Source organism: Passer domesticus, chromosome 3, assembly GCF_036417665.1.
Source record: "Passer domesticus isolate bPasDom1 chromosome 3, bPasDom1.hap1, whole genome shotgun sequence".
In the NCBI taxonomy this organism is placed as follows: Eukaryota; Metazoa; Chordata; class Aves; order Passeriformes; family Passeridae; genus Passer; species Passer domesticus.
The window spans coordinates 81122967-81139402 of NC_087476.1; positions in this window are offsets into that span (position 1 = coordinate 81122967).

Consider the following 16436-nt stretch of genomic DNA (forward strand, 5'->3'; position numbering starts at 1 on the left):
CAGGAGGCACTTGGCACTGTCAAACCAGCCACAGTTGCGTGTGGGGGCATTTTTCATCTGGGAGGCATCCTCAACCGTGTGGAATTTCAGCAGGCAGCCGGCCACTCCGGCCACTCTGGGCCCCGGACAAGAATGATGGCCTTTCCCCTGAGAAACAAAAGTCACCAGGCCAGGTTCCTGATGTCAGTTTGCAGGTGGCACTTGGCACTGTCAAACCAGCCGCAGTTGCCTGTGGGGGCACCTTGCAACTGGGATGTATCCTCATCCGTGCGGAATTTCAGCAGGCAGCCGGCCACTCCTGGCCACAAGGCCCTGGACATGAACCATGGCCTTTCCCCAGAGAAACAAAAGTCACCAGGCCAGGTTCCTGATGTCAGTTTGCAGGAGGCACTTGGCACTGTCAAACCAGCCACAGTTGCCTGTGGGTGCACCTTGCAACTGGCATGTATCCTCATCCGTGCGGAATTTCAGCAGGCAGCCGGCCACTCCTGGCCACAAGGCCCTGGACCTGAACCATGGCCTTTACCCAGAGAAACAAAAGTCACCAGGCCAGGTTCCTGATGTCAGTTTGCAGGAGGCACTTGGCACTGTCAAACCAGCCGCAGTTGCCTGTGGGGGCACCTTGCATCTGGGAGGTATCCTGATCCGTGAGGAATTTCAGCAGGCAGCCTGCCACTCCGGGGCACCGGGACCCGGACAAGAATAATGGCCTTTCCCCAGACAAACAAAAGTCACCAGGCCAGGTTCCTGATGTCAGTTTGCAGGTGGCACTTGGCACTGTCAAACCAGACGCAGTTGCCTGTGGGGGCACCTTGCAACTGGGATGTATCCTCATCCGTGCGGAATTTCAGCAGGCAGCTGGCCACTCCGGGCCACAAGGCCCTGGACATGAATGATGGCCTTTCCCCAGAGAAACAAAAGTCACCAGGCCAGGTTCCTGATGTCAGTTTGCAGGAGGCACTTGGCACTGTCAAACCAGCCACAGTTGCCTGTGGGGGCACCTTTCATCTGGGAGGCCTGCTGATCCATGTGGAATTTCAGCAGGCAGCCTGCCACTCCTGGCCACAAGGCCCTGGACATGAACCATGGCCTTTCCCCAGAGAAACAAAAGTCACCAGGCCAGGTTGCTGATGTCAGTTTGCAGGAGGCACTTGGCAGTGTCAAACCAGCCACAGTTACCTGTGGGGGCACCTTTCATCTGGGAGGTATCCTCAACCGTGAGGAATTTCAGCAGGCAGCCGGCCACTCCAGGCCGCGGGGCACTGGACACGAATGATGGCCTTTACCCAGAGAAATAAAAGTCACCAGGCCAGGTTCCTGATGTCAGTTTGCAGGAGGCACTTGGCACTGTCAAACCAGCCACAGTTGCCTGTGGGGGCACCTTTCATCTGGGAGGCCTCCTGATCCATGTGGAATTTCAGCAGGCAGCCTGCCACTCGAGCCACTGGGCCCTGGAGAGGAACGATGGCCTTTCCCCAGAGAAACAGAACTCAGCAGGCCAGGTCGCTGATGTCAGTTTGCAGGAGGCACTTGGCAGTGTCAAACCAGCCACAGTTGCCTTGGGTGGTACTTTCGGTCTGGGAGGCATCCTGATCCATGTGGAATTTCAGCAGGCAGCCGGCCACTCCGGGCCACCGTACCCCGGAAAAGAATCATGGCCTTTCCCCAGAGAAACAAAAGTCACCAGGCCAGGTTCCTGATGTCAGTTTGCAGGAGGCACTTGGCACTGTCAAACCAGCTGCAGTTGCCTCTGGTGGTACCTTTCATCTGGGCGGCATCCTGGTCCGTGCAGAATTTCAGCAGGCAGCCGGCCACTCCAGGACACCAGGCTCAGGATATGAACCATGGCCTTTCCCCAGAGAAACAAAAGTCACCAGGCCAGGTTCCAGATGTCAGTTGGCAGGAGGCACTTGGCACTGTCAAACCAGCCACAGGTGCCTGTGGGGGCATTTTTCATGTGGGAGGCATCCTGATCCATGCGGAATTTCAGCAGGCAGCCGGCCACTCCGAGCCACCAGGCCCTGGACATGAACCATGGCCTTTCCCCAGAGAAACAAAAGTCACCAGGTCAGGTTCCTGATGTCAGTTTGCAGGAGGCACTTGGCACTGTCAAACCTGACTCAGTTTCCTCTGGGGGCATTTTTCATCTGGGAGGCATCCTGATCCATGTGGAATTTCAGCAGGCAGCCGGCCACTCCGGGCTACCAGGCCCTGGACATGAACCATGGCCTTTCCCCAGAGAAACAAAAGTCAGCAGGCCAGGTTCCTGATGTCAGTTTGCAGGAGGCACTTGGCAGTGTCAAACCAGCCACAGATGCCTGTGGTGGCAACTTCCATCTCGGCGGCATCCGGATCCATGCAGAATTTCAGCAGGCAGCCGGCCATTCCGGGCCCCCAGGCCATGGACATGAAACATGGCCTTTCCCCAGAGAAACAAAAGTCACCAGGCCAGGTTCCTGATGTCAGTTTGCAGGAGGCACTTGGCACTGTCAAACCAGCCACAGTTACCTGTGGGGGCACCTTTCATCTGGGAGGTATCCTCAACCGTGCGGAATTTCAGCAGGCAGCCGGCCACTCCAGGCCGCGGGGCACTGGACACGAATGAGGGCCTTTACCCAGAGAAATAAAAGTCACCAGGCCAGGTTCCTGATGTCAGTTTGCAGGAGGCACTTGGCACTGTCAAACCAGCCACAGTTGCCTGTGGGGGCACCTTTCATCTGGGAGGCATCCTGATCCATGTGGAATTTCAGCAGGCAGCCTGCCACTCCAGCCACTCTGGGCACCGGACAAGAATGATGGCCTTTCCCCAGAGAAACAAAAGTCACCAGGCCAGGTTCCTGATGTCAGTTTGCAGGAGGCATATTGGCACTGTCAAACCAGACGCAGTGCCTGTGGGGGCACATTGCAACTGGGATATATTCTCATCCGTGCGGAATTTCAGCAGGCAGCCGGCCACTCCGGGCCACCAAGTCCTGGACATGAACCATGGCCTTTCCCCAGAGAAACAAAAGTCACCAGGCCAGGTTCCTGATGTCAGTTGGCAGGAGGGACTTGGCACTGTCAAACCAGCCACAGTTGCCTCTGGGGGCACCTTTCATCTGGGAGGTATCCTCAACCGTGCGGAATTTCAGCAGGCAGCCGGCCACCCCAGGCCACTCTGGGCCCCGGACAAGAATGATGGCCTTTCCCCAGACAAACAAAAGTCACCAGGCCAGGTTCCTGATGTCAGTTTGCAGGAGGCACTTGGCACTGTCAAACCAGACGCAGTTGCCTGTGGGGGCACCTTTCATCTGGGAGGTATCCTCAACCGTGAGGAATTTCAGCAGTCAGCCGGCCACTCCAGGCCGCGGGGCACTGGACACGAATGAGGGCCTTTACCCAGAGAAATAAAAGTCACCAGGCCAGGTTCCTGATGTCAGTTTGCAGGAGGCACTTGGCACTGTCAAACCAGCCACAGTTGCCTGTGGGGGCACCTTTCATCTGGGAGGCATCCTGATCCATGTGGAATTTCAGCAGGCAGCCTGCCACTCGAGCCACCGGGCCCTGGAGAGGAACGATGGCCTTTCCCCAGAGAAACAGAACTCAGCAGGCCAGGTCGCTGATGTCTGTTTGCAGGAGGCACTTGGCACTGTCAAACCAGCCACATTTGCCTTGGGTGGTACTTTCGGTCTGGGAGGCATCCTGATCCATGCGGAATTTCAGCAGGCAGCCGGCCACTCCGGGCCACCGTACCCTGGAAAAGAATGATGGCCTTTACACACAGAAACAAAAGTCACCAGGCCAGGTTCCTGATGTCAGTTTGCAGGAGTCACTTGGCACTGTCAAACCAGACGCAGTTGCCTGTGGGGGCATTTTTCATCTGGGAGGCATCCTGATCCATGCGGAATTTCAGCAGGCAGCCGGCCACTCCGAGCCCCCAGGCCCTGGACATGAACCATGGCCTTTCCCCAGAGAAACAAAAGTCACCAGGCCAGGTTCCTGATGTCAGTTTGCAGGAGGCACTTGGCACTGTCAAACCAGCCACAGTTACCTGTGGGGGCACCTTTCATCTGGGAGGTATCCTCAACCGTGAGGAATTTCAGCAGGCAGCCGGCCACTCCAGGCCGCGGGGCACTGGACACGAATGATGGCCTTTACCCAGAGAAATAAAAGTCACCAGGCCAGGTTCCTGATGTCAGTTTGCAGGAGGCACTTGGCACTGTCAAACCAGCCACAGTTGCCTGTGGGGGCACCTTTCATCTGGGAGGCCTCCTGATCCATGTGGAATTTCAGCAGGCAGCCTGCCACTCGAGCCACCGGGCCCTGGAGAGGAACGATGGCCTTTCCCCAGAGAAACAGAACTTAGCAGGCCAGGTCGCTGATGTCTGTTTGCAGGAGGCACTTGGCACTGTCAAACCAGCCGCAGTTGCCTGTGGGGGCACCTTGCATCTGGGAGGTATCCTGATCCGTGAGGAATTTCAGCAGGCAGCCGGCCACTCCGTCCACCGGTACCCGGAAAAGAATGTTGGCCTTTCCCCAGAGAAACAAAAGTCACCAGGCCAGGTTCCTGATGTCAGTTTGCAGGTGGCACTTGGCACTGTCAAACCAGACGCAGTTGCCTGTGGGGGCACCTTGCAACTGGGATGTATCCTCATCCGTGCGGAATTTCAGCAGGCAGCCGGCCACTCCTGGCCACAAGGCCCTGGACATGAACCATGGCCTTTCCCCAGAGAAACAAAAAACACCAGGCCAGGTTCCTGATGTCAGTTTGCAGGAGGCACTTGGCACTGTCAAACCAGCCACAGTTGCGTGTGGGGGCATTTTTCATCTGGGAGGCATCCTCAACCGTGTGGAATTTCAGCAGGCAGCCGGCCACTCCGGCCACTCTGGGCCCCGGACAAGAATGATGGCCTTTCCCCAGAGAAACAAAAGTCACCAGGCCAGGTTCCTGATGTCAGTTTGCAGGTGGCACTTGGCACTGTCAAACCAGACGCAGTTGCCTGTGGGGGCACCTTGCAACTGGGATGTATCCTCATCCGTGCGGAATTTCAGCAGGCAGCCGGCCACTCCTGGCCACAAGGCCCTGGACATGAACCATGGCCTTTCCCCAGAGAAACAAAAGTCACCAGGCCAGGTTCCTGATGTCAGTTTGCAGGAGGCACTTGGCACTGTCAAACCAGCCACAGTTGCCTGTGGGTGCACCTTGCAACTGGCATGTATCCTCATCCGTGCGGAATTTCAGCAGGCAGCCGGCCACTCCTGGCCACAAGGCCCTGGACCTGAACCATGGCCTTTACCCAGAGAAACAAAAGTCACCAGGCCAGGTTCCTGATGTCAGTTTGCAGGAGGCACTTGGCACTGTCAAACCAGCCGCAGTTGCCTGTGGGGGCACCTTGCATCTGGGAGGTATCCTGATCCGTGAGGAATTTCAGCAGGCAGCCTGCCACTCCGGGGCACCGGGACCCGGACAAGAATAATGGCCTTTCCCCAGACAAACAAAAGTCACCAGGCCAGGTTCCTGATGTCAGTTTGCAGGTGGCACTTGGCACTGTCAAACCAGACGCAGTTGCCTCTGGGGGCACCTTGCAACTGGGATGTATCCTCATCCGTGCGGAATTTCAGCAGGCAGCTGGCCACTCCGGGCCACAAGGCCCTGGACATGAATGATGGCCTTTCCCCAGAGAAACAAAAGTCACCAGGCCAGGTTCCTGATGTCAGTTTGCAGGAGGCACTTGGCACTGTCAAACCAGCCACAGTTGCCTGTGGGGGCACCTTTCATCTGGGAGGCCTGCTGATCCATGTGGAATTTCAGCAGGCAGCCTGCCACTCCTGGCCACAAGGCCCTGGACATGAACCATGGCCTTTCCCCAGAGAAACAAAAGTCACCAGGCCAGGTTGCTGATGTCAGTTTGCAGGAGGCACTTGGCAGTGTCAAACCAGCCACAGTTACCTGTGGGGGCACCTTTCATCTGGGAGGTATCCTCAACCGTGAGGAATTTCAGCAGGCAGCCGGCCACTCCAGGCCGCGGGGCACTGGACACGAATGATGGCCTTTACCCAGAGAAATAAAAGTCACCAGGCCAGGTTCCTGATGTCAGTTTGCAGGAGGCACTTGGCACTGTCAAACCAGCCACAGTTGCCTGTGGGGGCACCTTTCATCTGGGAGGCCTCCTGATCCATGTGGAATTTCAGCAGGCAGCCTGCCACTCGAGCCACCGGGCCCTGGAGAGGAACGATGGCCTTTCCCCAGAGAAACAGAACTCAGCAGGCCAGGTCGCAGATGTCTGTTTGCAGGAGGCACTTGGCAGTGTCAAACCAGCCACAGTTGCCTTGGGTGGTACTTTCGGTCTGGGAGGCATCCTGATCCATGTGGAATTTCAGCAGGCAGCCGGCCACTCCGGGCCACCGTACCCCGGAAAAGAATCATGGCCTTTCCCCAGAGAAACAAAAGTCACCAGGCCAGGTTCCTGATGTCAGTTTGCAGGAGGCACTTGGCACTGTCAAACCAGCTGCAGTTGCCTCTGGTGGTACCTTTCATCTGGGCGGCATCCTGGTCCGTGCAGAATTTCAGCAGGCAGCCGGCCACTCCAGGACACCAGGCTCAGGATATGAACCATGGCCTTTCCCCAGAGAAACAAAAGTCACCAGGCCAGGTTCCAGATGTCAGTTGGCAGGAGGCACTTGGCACTGTCAAACCAGCCACAGGTGCCTGTGGGGGCATTTTTCATGTGGGAGGCATCCTGATCCATGCGGAATTTCAGCAGGCAGCCGGCCACTCCGAGCCACCAGGCCCTGGACATGAACCATGGCCTTTCCCCAGAGAAACAAAAGTCACCAGGTCAGGTTCCTGATGTCAGTTTGCAGGAGGCACTTGGCACTGTCAAACCTGACTCAGTTTCCTCTGGGGGCATTTTTCATCTGGGAGGCATCCTGATCCATGTGGAATTTCAGCAGGCAGCCGGCCACTCCGGGCTACCAGGCCCTGGACATGAACCATGGCCTTTCCCCAGAGAAACAAAAGTCAGCAGGCCAGGTTCCTGATGTCAGTTTGCAGGAGGCACTTGGCAGTGTCAAACCAGCCACAGATGCCTGTGGTGGCAACTTCCATCTCGGCGGCATCCGGATCCATGCAGAATTTCAGCAGGCAGCCGGCCATTCCGGGCCCCCAGGCCATGGACATGAAACATGGCCTTTCCCCAGAGAAACAAAAGTCACCAGGCCAGGTTCCTGATGTCAGTTTGCAGGAGGCACTTGGCACTGTCAAACCAGCCACAGTTACCTGTGGGGGCACCTTTCATCTGGGAGGTATCCTCAACCGTGCGGAATTTCAGTAGGCAGCCGGCCACTCCAGGCCGCGGGGCACTGGACACGAATGAGGGCCTTTACCCAGAGAAATAAAAGTCACCAGGCCAGGTTCCTGATGTCAGTTTGCAGGAGGCACTTGGCACTGTCAAACCAGCCACAGTTGCCTGTGGGGGCACCTTTCATCTGGGAGGCATCCTGATCCATGTGGAATTTCAGCAGGCAGCCTGCCACTCCAGCCACTCTGGGCCCCGGACAAGAATGATGGCCTTTCCCCAGAGAAACAAAAGTCACCAGGCCAGGTTCCTGATGTCAGTTTGCAGGAGGCATATTGGCACTGTCAAACCAGACGCAGTGCCTGTGGGGGCACATTGCAACTGGGATATATTCTCATCCGTGCGGAATTTCAGCAGGCAGCCGGCCACTCCGGGCCACCAAGTCCTGGACATGAACCATGGCCTTTCCCCAGAGAAACAAAAGTCACCAGGCCAGGTTCCTGATGTCAGTTGGCAGGAGGCACTTGGCACTGTCAAACCTGACTCAGTTTCCTCTGGGGTCATTTTTCATCTGGGAGGCATCCTGATCCATACGGAATTTCAGCAGGCAGCCGTACACTCCGGGCCACCAGACCCTGGGTATGAACCATGGCTTTTCCCCAGAGAAACAAAAGTCACCAGGCCAGGTTCCTGATGTCAGTTTGCAGGAGGCACTTGGCACTGTCAAACCTGACGCAGTTGCCTGTGGGGGTGTTTTTCATGTGGGAGGCATCCTGATCCATGCGGAATTTCAGCAGGCAGCCGGCCACTCCGGGCCACAAGGCCCTGGACACGAACCATGGCTTTTTTCCAGAGAAACTAAAGTCACCAGGCCAGGTTCCTGATGTCAGTTTGCAGGAGGCACTTGGCACTGTCAAACCAGCCATAGTTGCCTCTGGTGGTACTTTCATTCTGGGAGGTATCCTGATCCGTTTGGAATTTCAGCAGGCAGCCTGTCACTCGAGCCACCGGGCCCTGGACATGAACCATGGCCTTTCCCCAGAGAAACAGAACTCAGCAGGCCAGGTCGCTGATGTCTGTTTGCAGGAGGCACTTGGCACTGTCAAACCAGCCACAGTTGCCTTGGGTGGTACTTTCGGTCTGGGAGGCATCCTGATCCTTTTGGAATTTCAGAAGGCAGCCGGCCACTCCGGGCCACCGTACCCCAGAAAAGAATCATGGCCTTTCCCCAGAGAAACAAAAGTCAGCAGGCCAGGTACCTGATGTCAGTTTGCAGGTGGCACTTGGCACTGTCAAACCAGCCGCAGTTGCCTCTGGTGGTACCTTTCACCTGGGCGGCATCCTGGTCCGTGCAGAATTTCAGCAGGCAGCCGGCCACTCCAGGACACCAGGCTCAGGATATGAACCATGGCCTTTCCCCAGAGAAACAAAAGTCACCAGGCCAGGTTCCTGATGTCAGTTGGCAGGAGGCACTTGGCACTGTCAAACCAGCCACAGTTGCCTGTGGGGGCATTTTTCATGTGGGAGGCATCCTGATCCATGCGGAATTTCAGCAGTCAGTCGGCCACTCGGGGCTACCAGGCCCTGGACAAGAATGATGGCCTTTCCCCAGAGAAACAAAAGTCACCATGCCAGGTTGCTGATGTCAGTTTGCAGGGGGCACTTGGCACTGTCAAACCAGCCACAGTTGCCCGTGGGGGCACCTTTCATCTGGGAGGTATCCTCAACCGTGCGGAATTTCAGCAGGCAGCCGGCCACCCCAGGCCACTCTGGGCCCCGGACAAGAATGATGGCCTTTCCCCAGACAAACAAAAGTCACCAGGCCAGGTTCCTGATGTCAGTTTGCAGGAGGCACTTGGCACTGTCAAACCAGACGCAGTTGCCTGTGGGGGCACCTTGCAACTGGCATGTATCCTCATCCGTGCGGAATTTCAGCAGGCAGCCGGCCACTCCGGGCCACCAGGCCCTGGACATGAACCATGGCTTTTCCCCAGAGAAACAAAAGTCACCAGGCCAGGTTCCTGATGTCAGTTTGCAGGAGGCACTTGGCACTGTCAAACCAGCCACAGTTGCCTGTGGTGGTACTTTCGGTCTGGGAGGCATCCTGATCCATGCGGAATTTCAGCAGGCAGCCGGCCACTCCGGGCCACCAGGCCATGGACATGAACCATGGCTTTTCCCCAGAGAAACAAAAGTCACCAGGCCAGGTTCCTGATGTCAGTTTGCAGGTGGCACTTGGCACTGTCAAACCAGACACAGTTACCTGTGGGGGCACCTTTCATCTGGGAGGTGTCCTCAACCGTGAGGAATTTCAGCAGGCAGCCGGCCACTCCAGGCCGCGGGGCACTGGACACGAATGATGGCCTTTACCCAGAGAAATAAAAGTCACCAGGCCAGGTTCCTGATGTCAGTTTGCAGGAGGCACTTGGCAGTGTCAAACCAGCCACAGTTGCCTGTGGGGGCACCTTTCATCTGGGAGGCATCCTGATCCGTTTGGAATTTCAGCAGGCAGCCTGCCACTCGAGCCACCGGGCCCTGGAGAGGAACGATGGCCTTTCCCCAGAGAAACAGAACTCAGCAGGCCAGGTCGCAGATGTCTGTTTGCAGGAGGCACTTGGCACTGTCAAACCAGCCACATTTGCCTTGGGTGGTACTTTCGGTCTGGGAGGCATCCTGATCCGTGCGGAATTTCAGCAGGCAGCCAGCCACTCCGGGCCACCGTACCCTGGAAAAGAATGATGGCCTTTCCACAGAGAAACAAAAGTCACCAGGCCAGGTTCCTGATGTCAGTTGGCAGGAGGCACTTGGCTCTGTCAAACCAGACGCAGTTGCCTGTGGGGGCATTTTTCATGTGGGAGGCATCCTGATCCATGCGGAATTTCAGCAGGCAGCCGGCCACTCCGAGCCCCCAGGCCCTGGACATGAACCATGGCCTTTCCCCAGAGAAACAAAAGTCACCAGGCCAGGTTCCTGATGTCAGTTGGCAGGAGGCACTTGGCACTGTCAAACCTGACGCAGTTTCCTCTGGGGGCATTTTTCATCTGGGAGACATCCTGATCCATGTGGAATTTCAGCAGGCAGCCGGCCACTCCGAGCCCCCAGGCCCTGGACATGAACCATGGCCTTTCCCCAGAGAAACAAAAGTCACCAGGCCAGGTTCCTGATGTCAGTTTGCAGGAGGCACTTGGCACTGTCAAACCTGACTCAGTTTCCTCTGGGGGCATTTTTCATCTGGGAGGCATCCTGATCCATGTGGAATTTCAGCAGGCAGCCGGCCACTCCGGGCTACCAGGCCCTGGACATGGACCATGGCCTTTGCCCAGAGAAACAAAAGTCAGCAGGCCAGGTTCCTGATGTCAGTTTGCAGGAGGCACTTGGCAGTGTCAAACCAGCCACAGTTGCCTGTGGTGGCACCTTCCATCTCGGCGGCATCCGGATCCATGCAGAATTTCAGCAGGCAGCCGGCCACTCCGGGCCCCCAGGCCATGGACATGAACCATGGCCTTTCCCCAGAGAAACAAAAGTCAGCAGGCCAGGTTCCTGATGTCAGTTTGCAGGAGGCACTTGGCACTGTCAAACCAGCCACAGTTACCTGTGGGGACACCTTTCATCTGGGAGGTATCCTCAACCGTGAGGAATTTCAGCAGGCAGCCGGCCACTCCAGGCCGCGGGGCACTGGACACGAATGAGGGCCTTTACCCAGAGAAATAAAAGTCACCAGGCCAGGTTCCTGATGTCAGTTTGCAGGAGGCACTTGGCACTGTCAAACCAGCCACAGTTGCCTGTGGGGGCACCTTTCATCTGGGAGGCATCCTGATCCATGTGGAATTTCAGCAGGCAGCCTGCCACTCGAGCCACCGGGCCCTGGAGAGGAACGATGGCCTTTCCCCAGAGAAACAGAACTCAGCAGGCCAGGTCGCTGATGTCTGTTTGCAGGAGGCACTTGGCACTGTCAAACCAGCCACATTTGCCTTGGGTGGTACTTTCGGTCTGGGACGCATCCTGATCCGTGCGGAATTTCAGCAGGCAGCCGGCCACTCCGGGCCACCGTACCCTGGAAAAGAATGATGGCCTTTACACACAGAAACAAAAGTCACCAGGCCAGGTTCCTGATGTCAGTTTGCAGGAGGCACTTGGCACTGTCAAACCAGACGCAGTTGCCTGTGGGGGCACCTTGCATCTGGGAGGTATCCTGAACCGTGAGGAATTTCAGTAGGCAGCCTGCCACACCGGGCCACCGGGACCCGGACAAGAATAATGGCCTTTCCCCAGACAAAGAAAAGTCACCAGGCCAGGTTCCTGATGTCAGTTTGCAGGTGGCACTTGGCACTGTCAAACCAGACGCAGTTGCCTGTGGGGGCACCTTGCAACTGGGATGTATCCTCATCCGTGCGGAATTTCAGCAGGCAGCCGGCCACTCCTGGCCACAAGGCCCTGGACATGAACCATGGCCTTTCCCCAGAGAAACAAAAGTCACCAGGCCAGGTTCCTGATGTCAGTTTGCAGGAGGCACTTGGCACTGTCAAACCAGACGCAGTTGCCTGTGGGGGCATTTTTCATCTGGGAGGCATCCTCAACCGTGTGGAATTTCAGCAGGCAGCCGGCCACTCCAGCCACTCTGGGCCCCGGACAAGAATGATGGCCTTTCCCCAGAGAAACAAAAGTCACCAGGCCAGGTTCCTGATGTCAGTTTGCAGGAGGCACTTGGCACTGTCAAACCAGACGCAGTGCCTGTGGGGGCACATTGCAACTGGGATATATTCTCATCCCTGCGGAATTTCAGCAGGCAGCCGGCCACTCCGGGCCACCAAGTCCTGGACATGAACCATGGCCTTTCCCCAGAGAAACAAAAGTCACCAGGCCAGGTTCCTGATGTCAGTTTGCAGGAGGCACTTGGCACTGTCAAACCAGCCACAGTTGCCTCTGGGGTCATTTTTCATCTGGGAGGCATCCTGATCCATACGGAATTTCAGCAGGCAGCCGGACACTCCGGGCCACCAGGCCCTGGATATGAACCATGGCTTTTCCCCAGAGAAACAAAAGTCACCAGGCCAGGTTCCTGATGTCAGTTTGCAGGAGGCACTTGGCACTGTCAAACCTGACGCAGTTGCCTGTGGGGGTGTTTTTCATCTGGGAGGCATCCTGATCCATGTGGAATTTCAGCAGGCAGCCGGCCACTCCGGGCCACCAGGCCCTGGACATGAACCATGGCTTTTCCCCAGAGAAACTAAAGTCACCAGGCCAGGTTCCTGATGTCAGTTTGCAGGAGGCAGTTTGCACTGTCAAACCAGCCATAGTTGCCTCTGGTGGTACTTTCATTCTGGGAGGTATCCTGATCCGTTTGGAATTTCAGCAGGCAGCCTGCCACTCGAGCCACCGGGCCCTGGACATGAACCATGGCCTTTCCCCAGAGAAACAGAACTCAGCAGGCCAGGTCGCTGATGTCTGTTTGCAGGAGGCACTTGGCACTGTCAAACCAGCCACAGTTGCCTTGGGTGGTACTTTCGGTCTGGGAGGCATCCTGATCCTTTTGGAATTTCAGCAGGCAGCCGGCCACTCCGGGCCACCGTACCCCGGAAAAGAATCATGGCCTTTCCCCAGAGAAACAAAAGTCAGCAGGCCAGGTACCTGATGTCAGTTTGCAGGTGGCACTTGGCACTGTCAAACCAGCCGCAATTGCCTCTGGTGGTACCTTTCACCTGGGCGGCATCATGGTCCGTGCAGAATTTCAGCAGGCAGCCGGCCACTCCAGGACACCAGGCTCAGGATATGAACCATGGCCTTTCCCCAGAGAAACAAAAGTCACCAGGCCAGGTTCCTGATGTCAGTTGGCAGGAGGCACTTGGCTCTGTCAAACCAGACGCAGTTGCCTGTGGGGGCATTTTTCATGTGGGAGGCATCCTGATCCATGCGGAATTTCAGCAGTCAGTCGGCCACTCCGGGCTACCAGGCCCTGGACGAGAATGATGGCCTTTCCCCAGAGAAACAAAAGTCACCAGGCCAGGTTCCTGATGTCAGTTTGCAGGGGGCACTTGGCACTGTCAAACCAGCCACAGTTGCCTGTGGGGGCACCTTTCATCTGGGAGGTATCCTCAACCGTGCGGAATTTCAGCAGGCAGCCGGCCACCCCAGGCCACTCTGGGCCCCGGACAAGAATGATGGCCTTTCCCCAGAGAAACAAAAGTCACCAGGCCAGGTTCCTGATGTCAGTTTGCAGGAGGCACTTGGCACTGTCAAACCAGACGCAGTTGCCTGTGGGGGCACCTTGCAACTGGCATGTATCCTCATCCGTGCGGAATTTCAGCAGGCAGCCAGCCACTCCGGGCCACCAGGCCCTGGACATGAACCATGGCTTTTCCCCACAGAAACAAAAGTCACCAGGCCAGGTTCCTGATGTCAGTTTGCAGGAGGCACTTGGCACTGTCAAACCAGCCACATTTGCCTTGGGTGGTACTTTCGGTCTGGGAGGCATCGTGATCCATGCGGAATTTCAGCAGGCAGCCGGCCACTCCGGGCCACCAGGCCCTGGACATGAACCATGGCTTTTCCCCAGAGAAACAAAAGTCAGCAGGCCAGGTTCCTGATGTCAGTTTGCAGGAGGCACTTGGCAGTGTCAAACCAGCCACAGTTACCTGTGGGGGCACCTTTCATCTGGGAGGTGTTCTCAACCGTGAGGAAATTCAGCAGGCAGCCGGCCACTCCAGGCCGCGGGGCACTGGACACGAATGATGGCCTTTACCCAGAGAAATAAAAGTCACCAGGCCAGGTTCCTGATGTCAGTTTGCAGGAGGCACTTGGCACTGTCAAACCAGCCACAGTTGCCTGTGGGGGCACCTTTCATCTGGGAGGCATCCTGATCCGTTTGGAATTTCAGCAGGCAGCCTGCCACTCGAGCCACCGGGCCCTGGACAAGAACGATGGCCTTTCCCCAGAGAAACAGAACTCAGCAGGCCAGGTCGCAGATGTCTGTTTGCAGGAGGCACTTGGCAGTGTCAAACCAGCCACATTTGCCTTGGGTGGTACTTTCGGTCTGGGAGGCATCCTGATCCGTGCGGAATTTCAGCAGGCAGCCAGCCACTCCGGGCCACCGTACCCTGGAAAAGAATGATGGCCTTTCCACAGAGAAACAAAAGTCACCAGGCCAGGTTCCTGATGTCAGTTGGCAGGAGGCACTTGGCTCTGTCAAACCAGACGCAGTTGCCTATGGGGGCATTTTTCATCTGGGAGGCATCGTGATCCATGCGGAATTTCAGCAGGCAGCCGGCCACTCCGAACCCCCAGGCCCTGGACATGAACCATGGCCTTTCCCCAGAGAAACAAAAGTCACCAGGCCAGGTTCCTGATGTCAGTTTGCAGGAGGCACTTGGCACTGTCAAACCTGACGCAGTTTCCTCTGAGGGCATTTTTCCTCTGGGAGGCATCCTGATCCATGTGGAATTTCAGCAGGCAGCCGGCCACTCCGAGCCCCCAGGCCCTGGACATGAACCATGGCCTTTCACCTGAGAAATAAAAGTCACCAGGCCAGGTTCCTGATGTCAGTTTGCAGGAGGCACTTGGCGCTGTCAAACCATCCACAGTTGCCTGTGGTGGCACCTTCCATCTCGGCGGCATCCTGATCCATGCAGAATTTCAGCAGGCAGCCGGCCACTCCGGGCCCCCAGGCCATGGACATGAACCATGTACTTTCCCCAGAGAAAGAAAAGTCACCAGGCCAGGTTCCTGATGTCAGTTTGCAGGAGGCACTTGGCAGTGTCAAACCAGCCACAGTTACCTGTGGGGGCACCTTTCATCTGGGAGGTATCCTCAACCGTGAGGAATTTCAGCAGGCAGCCGGCCACTCCAGGCCGCGGGGCACTGGACAAGAATGATGGCCTTTACCCAGAGAAATAAAAGTCACCAGGCCAGGTTCCTGATGTCAGTTTGCAGGAGGCACTTGGCACTGTCAAACCAGCCACAGTTGCCTGTGGGGGCACCTTTCATCTGGGAGGCCTCCTGATCCATGTGGAATTTCAGCAGGCAGCCTGTCACTCGAGCCACCGGGCCCTGGAGAGGAACGATGGCCTTTCCCCAGAGAAACAGAACTTAGCAGGCCAGGTCGCTGATGTCAGTTTGCAGGAGGCACTTGGCACTGTCAAACCAGCCGCAGTTGCCTCTGGTGGTACCTTTCACCTGGGCGGCATCCTGGTCCGTGCAGAATTTCAGCAGGCAGCCGGCCACTCGAGGACACCAGGCTCAGGATACGAACCATGGCCTTTCCCCAGAGAAACAAAAGTCACCAGGCCAGGTTCCAGATGTCAGTTGGCAGGAGGCACTTGGCACTGTCAAACCAGCCACAGTTGCCTGTGGGGGCATTTTTCATGTGGGAGGCATCCTGATCCATGTGGAATTTCAGCAGTCCGTCGGCCACTCCGGGCTACCAGGCCCTGGACAAGAATGATGGCCTTTCCCCAGAGAAACAAAAGTCAGCAGGCCAGGTTCCTGATGTCAGTTTGCAGGAGGCACTTGGCACTGTCAAACCAGCCACATTTGCCTTGGGTGGTACTTTCGGTCTGGGAGGCATCCTGATCCATGCGAAATTTCAGCAGGCAGCCGGCCACTCCGGGCCACCAGGCCATGGACATGAACCATGGCTTTTCCCCAGAGAAACAAAAGTCACCAGGCCAGGTTCCTGATGTCAGTTTGCAGGAGGCACTTGGCAGTGTCAAACCAGCCACAGTTACCTGTGGGGGCACCTTTCATCTGGGAGGTGTCCTCAACCGTGAGGAATTTCAGCAGGCAGCCGGCCACTCCAGGCCGCGGGGCACTGGATACGAATGAGGGCCTTTACCCAGAGAAATAAAAGTCACCAGGCCAGGTTCCTGATGTCAGTTTGCAGGAGGCACTTGGCACTGTCAAACCAGCCACAGTTACCTGTGGGGGCACCTTTCATCTGGGAGGCATCCTGATCCGTTTGGAATTTCAGCAGGCAGCCTGCCACTCGAGCCACCGGGCCCTGGAGAGGAACGATGGCCTTTCCCCAGAGAAACAGAACTCAGCAGGCCAGGTCGCAGATGTCTGTTTGCAGGAGGCACTTGGCACTGTCAAACCAGCCACATTTGCCTTGGGTGGTACTTTCGGTCTGGGAGGCATCCTGATCCGTGCGGAATTTCAGCAGGCAGC